The sequence below is a fragment of the Barbus barbus genome, assembly GCF_936440315.1.
Source record: "Barbus barbus genome assembly, chromosome: 7".
NCBI classification, from domain to species: domain Eukaryota; kingdom Metazoa; phylum Chordata; class Actinopteri; order Cypriniformes; family Cyprinidae; genus Barbus; species Barbus barbus.
Window position 1 is genome coordinate 16212427 of NC_136735.1, and position 12201 is coordinate 16224627.

Here is a 12201-nt window from a genome sequence, read left to right on the forward strand (position 1 = left end):
AAAAATGTAAAAACAAAATGTTAAATTTTAAATTGAATCGAGTTTTAATCATACCATAACCACTAAAAAAATATCAGGCAAAAATCTGACATGACCGTCGACTGGTGGTAGGAGATTTGTCTCCTAGTAACGCTAGCCTATCAGGGAGCTTCTTACAATTGCGTGATTTATCAATGATGGCTAGATAGATTACCATAAGGCAGTAAAAAAAATGGATATACGAAAATATATGATAAATCGGCCCCATAGTTTGCCAGATGCGACCATGCAATTGCAAGCATCGAACAGCAGCTCAGTAGACACGCCAGTCGACAAGACCCCAACACCGATTGATCCTCGGCCCTCATGCTCCAGCTCATGGACGCCTGGACCGCCAAGAGTGCCTTCCAACCTTGGTGACGATAAACCGAATCAGGTTAAGTTAAGACGTTTTCCTCTTCGCCTTTGCAACAACCAGTATCGATCATTTGTTGTGTCATGGTAAACGTCACGGGAGTGGTTGGAATACTCCGTGGAAGCAGGTTTTGTTTTCCATGCAGGAAATACTTAATTTCTCCATCAGACTCAGCTTTCACTGTAAGGGGCTTCAGTGATTGGAAGCACGCTGTAGAGGCGGAAAAAGGCCTTAACAAACATGCAGCGTCAAAAGAACACATTACAAGCATGGCACTCTGGAAAGACAGAGAAAAACGGGCTGAAAGTGGACTTGAAATTTCCACTATGGTTAACAGTAACCAATTAGCTAGGAATCGCTACTACCTCTCCTCTGTAGTGGACATGATTGAATTTCTTGTTGTGAATCATTTGCCGCTAAGGGGAAGCACAGATGCTTTTGATAGTCTAACAGAGGATGGAAGTGGACTTTTCTTTTCATTATTCGAATATACTCTCCGAAAAGACCCAGAGTTAAGGAGTGTCATGAAGACAATAACACGCAATGCAACGTACAGTTCTCACGAAAATCAAAATGACCTCATTGTAAACATGAGCAGTCTAGTGACTGAAGAAATAGTTTGAGAAGTTGCAGACTCATGGTACACAATCAAAGTAGATGGCACACGTGACCCAACTGGAATAGAAAATATTTGCATAATCGTTCGATTTGTTAAGGACAATTATCAAGTCACAGAGCGACGTCTTTCCATGACAACAACTGAAAAAGAGGATGCCCAGACCCTGACCAACACAATAATTACAGAGCTTGAAAAGAATGGGCTCAGTACTTCTAAAATATTGAGCCAGGTGTATGACGGGGCCTCTCTCATGTCTGGAAAAAATGGAGTACAAAAAATTTTCCAGGACAAATTAGGAAGAGTGATTCCGTACATACATTGCTTCAATCATCAGCTCCATCTTGTGTTAGTTCATGCAATATCCACAGAGCCTGCGGTTGAAGAATTCTTTAATGTGTGTAACTTGCTTATATTCATAAAGAAGCCAACCGTTGCTGTCTTGTACGGAGGGCAGCAGCTTAAGAGATTACTTGAACAGCGATGGACAGGGCATCTTCAAACGGTCAAAACAATTCTGAATACTTTTCAAGACATTACTGAGTTGTTAGCCGTGATCAATGGAAACCGCAGATACGAGACGGAGGTGCGCATGGAAGCAGCTGGCCTGATTAGGGAAGTATCAGAGACGAGCTTCAAGTTCATTGCCCACATGGTAAATAAGATAATGTTTCGGAGAAAGAAATAGCAAGTTAATTGAAGCTCTTTCAGCGTTTGATCCACAGTATGACAGCACTTTCTTGGATGAGCAACTCGTACAAGATTTGATGAACTTAACTAATTCAGAAGTGATTCATTCGGAATTTGTTGTGGCCCGACAATTCCTGCGTAAAGTACTGGCTAGATCGATTTCTAGTGGCGAGAAATTAACACTTAAACAAATACTCCAGGAGCATCATTCCACGCTTGAAGCTATGCCTAGTGTACTCGCTGCAATGAAATGCGCGCTGACATTTGGAGCTTCTACAGCTACATGCGAAAACTCATTTTCTATTCTGAAAAATGTGTTCACGGACAATCGAAGGAGCATGCTACATCTGTGAAAGGCCCAATTAGTGCAACTGGCATTTGAAAGAGACTTGACAAGAAAATTTCGGGATGAATGGAAAGATACTCTACTGAGAAGGTTCAACGCGAGTAAGCACCGCAGACTGTAGCTGTTCTAGCAGGTTGGTGTTATTTTATTTATTATAGAATGCGTAATTTTTTTATAACGTCATCTTATTTTAATCGTGACTTTTAAAAAAAATGTTTGCGTAAAGTTTGAACCAGTTCTGATGTGCATCGGGCCAGTACAAAATCATAATACTTTTTTCTTCTTTGCGAATACGATGATTAGTAATACTAATCACTTTGTTTCATAGGCAAAATTAAATTATATCGATACCAAAGGCCCACTGACATTCACGCTATGTGCCCCCCCCCCCCCCCCCCTCCCCGTTAAAATGTTCTGGCTCTATCAAAAATAACCAAAGAGTTTTGATAATTTTCCTATTTAAATCTTGACTCTTCTGTAGTTACATCGTGTACTAAGACCGACGGAAAATGAAAAGTTGAGATTTTCTAGGCTGAAATGGCTAGGAACTATACTCTCATTCCGGCGTAATAATCAAGGAACTTTGCTGCCGTACCATGGGTGCAGCAGCCTAGAAAATCGCAACTTTTCATTTTCCATCGGCCTTAGTTATTATCGAAACTCTTTGGTCATTTTTGATGACCAAATGCTAATGGTCTAATCAGATTCAATGATCTATGCTAAGCTAAGCTAAAAGTGCTACTGCCAGATCAGGAGATCAGCTGAATGGATTCAAAAACGGTAAAACTCAACTGTCTAGGGGAGTTGTAAAATGAGCCTATTTTCAAAAAAAGTGGAGTGTTCCTTTAATTACTCACCCACATTGTTCCAAACCCATAAAACCTTCGTTTATCTTTAGAACACAAATTAAGATATTTTTGATGAAATCTGAGAGCTTTGACCCTGCATAGACAGCAACGCAACTTAAATGTTTTATGGCCCAGAAAGGTAGAAACGACATTGTTAAAGCAGTCCATGTCACATCAGTGGTTAAACCACAATTTTATGAAGCTACGAGAATACTTTTGTTCTCAAAGAAATCAAAAATAATGACTTTATTTAACAATTTCTTCTCTTCCATGTCAGTCTTCTAGAGGCGTTCACCAGAGTATCACAACATGTGTGTGCATTCCTCTGCTTGTAAACAAGGCGCAGGAACATCCAGGTTCTATGTCAGAATGCCGGCTCCTGCATCGACTGACACAGAAGAGAACAAATTGTTGAATAAAGTCGTTATTTTTGTTTTCTTTGCACACAAAAAGTATTCTCGTAGCTTCATAATAATATTATGGTTGAACCACTGATGTCACATGGACTATTTTAACAATGTTCTTTTCTTGCTACCTTTCTGGGCCTTGAACATGTCAGTTGCGTTGCTGTCTATGCAGGGTCAGAAAGCGCTTGGATTTCATCAAAAATATCTTAATTTGTGTTCTGAAGGTGAACGAAGGTCTTACAGGTTTGGAACAACATAAGGGTGAGTAACTAATGACATAATTTCCATTTTTGGGTGAACTATCCCTTTAAAGCTGCAACAGAAGGGTGCATGAAGTGTCCAACATTCCACACTTCATATTTTCAGTTTTTTAAGTGCATCATATCACACTATTTCTACTAAAAATGGCATAGAACCTATCATTTAATCACCCTCATGCTGTCCCAGATCTTCCTTTCTTCTATGGAGCACAAACAGGGATTTTTAGAAAAATAATCTACCTTTGAGAGATCATATAATGGAAGTGAATGGGTCTTTCAAAATTTAACACTTCAAAAACCATGCAAAATGAACATGACAGTAATGCAACCCCAGTTTATGAATCAATGTCTTCTGAAGTGAAATGCTAGGTGTGTGAGAGAAAAACAGTAACTTTTTAAACTATAAACCTTCACTGCTGGCCAACTGTCATACACAGGTTCATGAGTTCTCTGGACATGATGGATTATTTTTCTAAAGATCTCTGTTTTTCTTCCACAGAAGACATGTTCCCTGTATAGCTGGGATGGCATGAGGAGTAAAGGATGAGAGAATTAAATTTTTTTGGACTGAGTATCCCTTAAATATGGATGACAGGTGAGAGTTGTGCGAGAGTTTGTAGGGTTTGTAGTATATATCTTTGATCATTAGACCACCAGGATCCATTGGAATATTGTATATTTTTCTGTATGCCTTTCATAATTTATGCATTTGTTTGACTTTATCTCTGACCTCTTTGGAAATTCCATAGCTGACCTTCAGTTCCACAGCCTAAATAATGATGCAATAACATTTTTACTGTCTATATTGCAAAAGGGGGCACTGGCAAATGTTAAAGTGTGAAGAATTAATATTAATGCAAACAAACAGTATATTTTTTTTTTAGTTTTTAAAATAAACCAGAGCACGTTTCATACTTGAAGATTAATTTTGATGGGCTATTTATATTTCTACAACGTAACACACTGTATATCTAGGCTATGAAATGGTAACCCATTACCTCTAAACTCCTGCTGAACTGTCTGTGCAGGTAGAGCTTATTCATCTGTGTGCATGTTCGAGGAGGAGGGAGAGAAAGTCTTTTCATGTTCAAGACTGATGCCTAGCAGTGGTTAAACACATTCAGACCACTACATACGCCCACCTTCAGCACCCAAAGCGGGTGGGACCAAAGCCAGGTAACCCATCCAGGATATCCCAGGCAAGGTAATAACCAAAAACACTCTTGGATATAAACTGAGCAGTGCATGATGCTTGACATGTCATTTATATTATACATATATTTTCTGTATTTAATTTTCTTTGTTACACTTAATGACAAAAGTCATATTCCCCCAGTGGTGTCCCCCAACTTTTTTTGGACCAAGTTTACCTGCTGCTTGGGATCTTTTTCAAAAGGCCATGTTAGGGTGGGTCAGTGTGCGAGCGTATGTTTGGTTTGATTGCACGTATCATTACAGTGATGTAGGGACAAATGTTTGTGACTGAAGGACAGGAGAGCTGAGCATATACAAAAGGATCACTTCACATCCATAAATATGCATCGTGACATTTGGAACAAAGCCCCCTCATTCTACTTTCATGATGAGTTCAGCTAGCATCCTGTAACATATTGCCCATACGGTTTCACAAGCATTCTTGCCAGTTCATCAGGTTTGATCTTTGCCAAAAAAAGGGTTGTTGCTAAATAAAGATGGTAGCTCTTTCTTAAAGGTACTGTACTTCGTAGAAGAAGGATTGGCCAGTTTGCGAAGCAGAGAACAATGAGTTGATGTATTTATAGGAGCAGTTGTGATATCAGAACGCCGGCTTCTGCATCAACAGCACCACACACATGCACCATGGTACTCTTGTGAACACACGTCAAAAGCTAACACGAAAGAGAAGAAATAGTTGAATAAACTCTTTATAAGTATTTTCTTTGCGCACAAAATGTATTCTCGTAGCTTCATAAAATTAAGGTTGAACTACTGATGTCACATGGACTATTTTACCTTACTAGCTTTCTGGGCCTTGAACACGTCACTTGCATTGTTCTCTATATATCAAAAATATCTTCAGGACTTAAGGGTTTTTGAACGACATGAGGGTGAGTAATTAATGACAGAAGTCTTTTTTTTTTACTTTAACTGTTAAAAAACATTTTTGTTAATTGAAATAATGCTTGAATGAAATTAAATTTAGATATTCGATAAATAAGTTAAACTAAATGAAAATTAGAAATGTGAACTGAAATGAAGTTAAAGCTCTAAAATTACAAACTAGAAATAAAAAACTGGTTAAGAGACCCTTTATTTTAGGGTCTCTTAACTAGTTGCTTATTAGCATGCATATTATAAGAATATTAGCCATCTATTAGTAGTAATTAAGCACATACTAATGCCTTATTCTACATCCCTAATCCTACCCAATACCTAAATGAATAACTACTTTACTAACTATTAATAAGCAGCAAATTAAGACTTTATTGAAGGAAAAGTCATAGTTAATAGTGAATAAGTGTTCCCTATTCTAAAGTGTTACCAAAAACTGAACCAAAGCTAAACAAAAACTAATACAAATTACACAGGCACAAAACATAATTAAAAAAACAAACAAACAAACTAAGATTAAAATAAAAACCTGAAAATATAAAAACAAAAGCTAAATTTGTCACAGGTTGATGAGGCACCAATCACACGAAGACGAAGGAAATAAATAAAAGATATTTTAATTAGTAAATCCAGGAAACAGGCAAGTATAACAGCGTAATATGGATGAGAACGGACGAAGACTAAGGGAGAACTGAGGACTTATGAAGAATGAACCAAACAAAGGAAACTAAAGAGATAATTAAGACAACAGGTGAACTGAATGACTAATTAAACAGAATGGGGAAAACTAGGTCACTGGAGAAACAGAAAACCACAGACATATAACAAAATTATTAATAAATAAAATAAAAACTATAATAGTATATAAATATACTGAAATTGTTCCAAACCTGTATGATTTTCTTTATTTTGGTGAAGCCAAAAAAGATGTTTTGATATGTAATTTGTATACAAATGTTGTTTTGGACCTCACTGACTCACTTCAAACACAAAATTTGAAACACTTCAAATTTTCTTTAAAATATATTTTTTTGTGTTTCACAGAAGAAATAAACTAATACAGGTTTTAAATGACAGGAGGCATGACATGAACATAATTTTCATTTGTGGGTGAGCTTTCCTTTTAAGAGATGGAATTATGATAGTAATATGTGAATGCTAGCTTCTAGTGACATTTTTTAAACAATTATTGCTACCATTAGACCCTGAGGAGAAAGACAAACCTCTGCTTTTATAGCCGTGAGTCTAACATAGCGATGGTATGCCGGTTTCTCCTTTCTAAACACCTCAGTGGTTGTTCTAAAAAAGAGATAAAACTCCCGGCTGCCAGGAAGCTAGCCTTTCAAATCCTACACTCTCTCCTCGGGTGAGGATCTCTTCTCTCTGTCTCTCTCTCTCTCGCTCTCTCTATCTCTCCTTCTCATATAAACACAACCACACACACACATACACAAACTCCCACTCAGCCTTTTGACCACTAGTGTTCCCTACCACAGAGGAGTTGTGACTCAGAGGCAGGCAAACAGTGGTCTTTGCTAGCTGAATATTCATCAGAATGGGAAGACATGCTGTGCTTGGTCCTGAATTATGTCATATAGCGATGTATTCAATTCAGTGTATATTTTGAAGAGAAATGCTTCAGGAAGTAACAGAGCAAAACAGCTCAGCACAGCGTCTGACATTCATTTCTTTATTCTCTTTGCAGGAATGGCGTTTTACAGAACATTCCTGAGGCAAGTCTGATGCCTCAATAAATCTGCCCCAGTCTCTCTCTCTCTCCCTTAGCTTGTCTCAGTGGAATGTCAGCTGGCAAGTGCCCAGACATTGAGACTTAGCCTTACAGAACGTGCCAGTCTCACCCAAGCTTCAAAAGTGGGCAAGCACAGAAGCAGCAGTCCCCTTATCAAAGCGCTTGTCCAGCAGGGCTCACGGCTCACTGAACCACTGATCACCAAATCCTCTGACCTGCCGTTAACCCGCCGGACTCAGAGCGACAGTGACAGAAGAGGCTGTCATGGTGAAGACCTAGAGAGAGACTACCGAGACCTACGGAGATGATGTGATGTTAGAATGCATCGTGCATCATCATTTACATGAGGTTAAATTTGAACATGATGTCCCGACAATACCACATGCCACAACAACATAGGAAAATTAGTTTTGATAACACTGAAAATTACATGGTTTTATTTTACAGTATTTATTTTGCACCCTTGTGTCATATCAAACCCTTTCTTTTTCCTGTTGTTTCGTTTTTTTTTGTAACAAACTGCACTATCAAAAATTGAGAAAACAAAATATATTCAAAGGATAAAAAGCAGCATAAAATCGTCATAAAAGTGAATTCTACATGTTTTTCAATTCTTCTGAAACAAGGAGGTAACATTTTAGTTTAGGGACCAATTCTCAGTATTAACTAGTTGCTTATTAGCATGACTATTAATAACATATTGGCTAGAACTTATAAAGCACATATTCTACAAGACCATATTGTACATCCCTACCTGATACCTAAACTTAACAACTACCTACTAACTATTAATAAGCAGCTAATTAGTAGTTTATTGAGGCAAAAGTTGTAATTAATGGTTTGTTAACAGCGATAATTGGAACTTAAAATAAAGTGTGACCTAATATTTTTCAATGATATAAATATTTGTTATTACTCTCATTGGTATGTCAATGATGGTAGTAGCAACTTGATTTGTATAGGAATCATTTTTAATTGAATTAGTTGATTTAGTCGAATGATTCTGCCTAAATGATTCATTCATAAATCAGATTGATGAATTTATTAAGTTATATAAACTTTAATGATACTTTAACATGATTTAGTGGCCTTTTTTGAAACTTGAAATTCTCATTCTCATTCGTTGTAATTATTCTTATTATAATGGAAAAGTGGAGCCAGTAGATCTTCGAAATTTCTCCATTCGTGTTCCACAAACAAATCAAATGCCAAAAAGCTTTGAAATGTAATGTCGTTTTCATTTTTGTGTGAACTATTCCTTTAAATCTTGCTTTAAACCATTTATTATCTATAGTATAGCGTGTCCATCTGCTGATGCAATATTTGTCCTGCTTGGTGGAATATCATGTGCAATTCCCTCATGCTTTCTAGTTCGTTTTCATGCCTAGTTCATTTTCATGGTTCAGATGGTATTCATTTTAAATCAAGCACAACCAAATCTAAATTAAGAACTTCATGTTTATGCCGTTCAGCTGGCCATCTTTGATACCACATAAGCCAAGAGGAGCTGCCAGCACTTGGCTTTGTTGGTTTAATATTTTAATGTGTTTAATTATGACAGGATAGGCTCGATAACCTTCTGTGACGTTCAGGCAATTGTCAGCAAATGAAAGATTACATGACAAGCACTGAATGACAGCGCAACCCAGCACTCTTCCCGCCACTTATCTGATGGTAGCCTAGCAACAGATCCCTGACCTGGCATTGACCTCCACCTGATAAGGTCAGCACCTGAAGTGTCTCTCATTGGTGGGCCCTATGAAGAAGAGGAGGAGCCTAGAAGAGAGGGAGAGAAAAAGGAAAGAAACAAAGGGAAATGGAGAGAGGGCAGAAATCCCATCAGAGACAAAGCCATAGCCACACAAAAGCGCCGAGGGCTCGTGTTACAGCGTGTGGATCAAAAGAGAACTGTAATCACCATAGGCTACACCGATAGTATTTCCCATATGCAAAACAAGAACTGTCACTGACATATATAAAAGTGTTTGAAAAAAATAAGTCTACAATTCAAACACAGCATGGATGGCACTGCAACGCATTGCTAAAATGCTGCATGTTAGTTTGTTTGATAGATTGTCTATTAGTTTTATGTCATTTCAGAAGTACACTCCCTGTAAAGCCAAAGGGATGCAAGGATAGCAAATGCTAAAATAATTACCAGTAAAGAGTCTGCGTTCAACTGCTAAATGTCAATGTTTCATGGGCTGAGATTGTTCCCTGCTTCTTAATCATAGATGTGGATCTACAGCTGAGAGGTTTTCCAGCGTCCAATAATGTATTCAGAATGTATATAACAAGATTGATTGAAACTGTTAGAAATAGAAATTTCTGAATTGAAATAAGTGATAGGAAGTGAGAACTGAACATAAAGAGACACTTAAACTAAAATTCAACATACAGTACGATAATGGTCTTATTGTGAAACGATTAATCAGTGCATGGTATTACAGTAAGAAAAAGTCTCTCTTTATTATCGTTCATCAAAATAACTTGCTCCAACTCTGAAACGACTTTATATTTTGGATGAGGTCATCTTGCCCTTTTATAACTCCAACATCATTTTCTCACCGAATATGAAGTTTTACTCAGAAATATGTCACATTACAAAAGTAAAATGGGTTGTGAACCAGTGGTGAATTAATATATATATATATATATATATATATATATATATATATATATACACACAAAACATCAATTTTCTTCATAAGGGTCATGTTACCTATGTTTCTAATATATTTTGCCACAACACAATACAATAGCTTGGGTGAGTAGTTCAGGTACAGCTTTTCTAGCTCATCAAATTGTCCACATAAGTAACCAATGAATACATGGGCAAATGTCGACTATCTATAGATCTACTTATATTAAAGTTAATTTTAAAAAGCAAACTCCCACACTCATTTTCATGGCTTGCCGTTGTGAACACTGTTGATTTTAAAAACAGGTCTTAGAAATATTCCTACACCCTTAAAAATAAAGGTGCTTAAAAGGTTCTTCACAGCAATGCCATAGAAGAACCATTTTTGGTTCCACAAAGAACCATTCAGTCAAAGGTTCTTTAAAGAACCATCTTTTCTTACCTTTTTATAATCTGAAGAACCTTCTTTCACCACAAAGAACCTTTTGTGAAACAAAATTGAACCATTCTTTATTGAACCATTTAGACAAAAAAGTTTCTTCTATGGCATCGTGAAACACCTTTATTTTTAAAAGTGTAAATGCACATACACTATAAAATAATTATCAAAATTTTATAATTTGTACAAAATCAAAGTCAAATCATTTAAATAAAATTAAAACTACCACCTGGCAGATAGACTACAAGCATACACTGTTTGTAGCATGTAATCAGTGATTTTTGGGCTGAGGTAAAATGTCTTGTATGAGGGTCTGGCAACCTGAAAATGTCTTTCAGGACAAAAGAAGCATGAAATGCAGCACAGTAATCAAATAATTAAAGCAATTAAAGTATTCAAGGGTTGAACACTCCAAGGTAGAATAAATGGCTTCAAACTAATTGTCTTTTATAAAATTATTCTTGGTCACAGAGCTTTAAAGAGCAACAGGAATAGGCCAGGGGAAGGCCTTAGGTTCAATTAAAAGGTCTTTTTTGAGATGGACAGTATTATGATTAACTTAGTAACATCATGTGCTGGTGAATCCACAGTGAAATTTAATCAATCTGATTAGAATTATTATTTCTATAATAATAAAGAAATATTACTCAGAAATTCTGTCCATATATCTCATTTAAAATATCGATAGCTGATCTTGCAGGTTTGGCTAAAGATATAAATGACCCTGTCTTGCTCTAAATGCTCTTTCAACCTGTCAACATGTATGAAAAGGTCATCGTTCTTGACTCTTAGCACCAGCATGTAATATGCTAGAGGACTGAGGTAGCTGAGGGTCAAAGTCCAAGAAAAGGAGCTGACTCTTCATACTTTTCAGGAGAGGAGAAGAGGAGCTCTGCTCTTGAAGACTCATGTCATTCTTTAGGGTCATTGGTCATCAAGTACTTAAAGTTGCAGTTCATCCAAAAATAAAAATAGTCATAATTTACTCACGTTTGTTGTTCCAAGCCCATGTGTTTATCTTCAGAATACAAATGAAGATGTATTTAGTATTCACTCATCACTTTTGACTATCCGTTTAAAGTCCACACAACCCAACTTTTTTTTCAAGATCCAAGAAGCTCATATGACATTGTAAAAGTAAATTCATACAAATCAAGCAGTTTAATCCAACAGATTTAATTAAGCTTTTATTCACATATAAAGACAATGCACAATGTCTGTGCATTATTCACAATGCACAGACACGGATCACATCAAATATAGTCAATGGCAAATGTTCCTGGGTATTCAGACAAGCACATTTCAGCTTCCATTTACCATATTTGATGTGCTCTATGTGTGTTGAGCATTGTTTATATTTGAATAAAGCTTAAATAAATCTGTTCAAGTGAGCATATCTCTGCAGAAGACTTAAATTAAACAGCTCAACTCAGATTGATTACTTTTACAGTTCTTTATGAACCTTTTGAACCTTGAATGACAACAATGAAGCAAGAATTTTAAAAATATCTTTGCATTCCAAAATGAAAATCTTATAGGTTTGGAACAACATGGGTGTACGATTGATGACTGAAGTTTCACTTTTTGGGTGAAGTTACCCTTTAAACATAACCCAAATTAGAGCAAGTTGAGTCAAAACTATAGTCAGCGTTTTTGAATATAGTCTGCAGGATAAGGAGAAGTAGCCTTTTTTGTGAAGTATCCCTTCCAGTGCAAAAG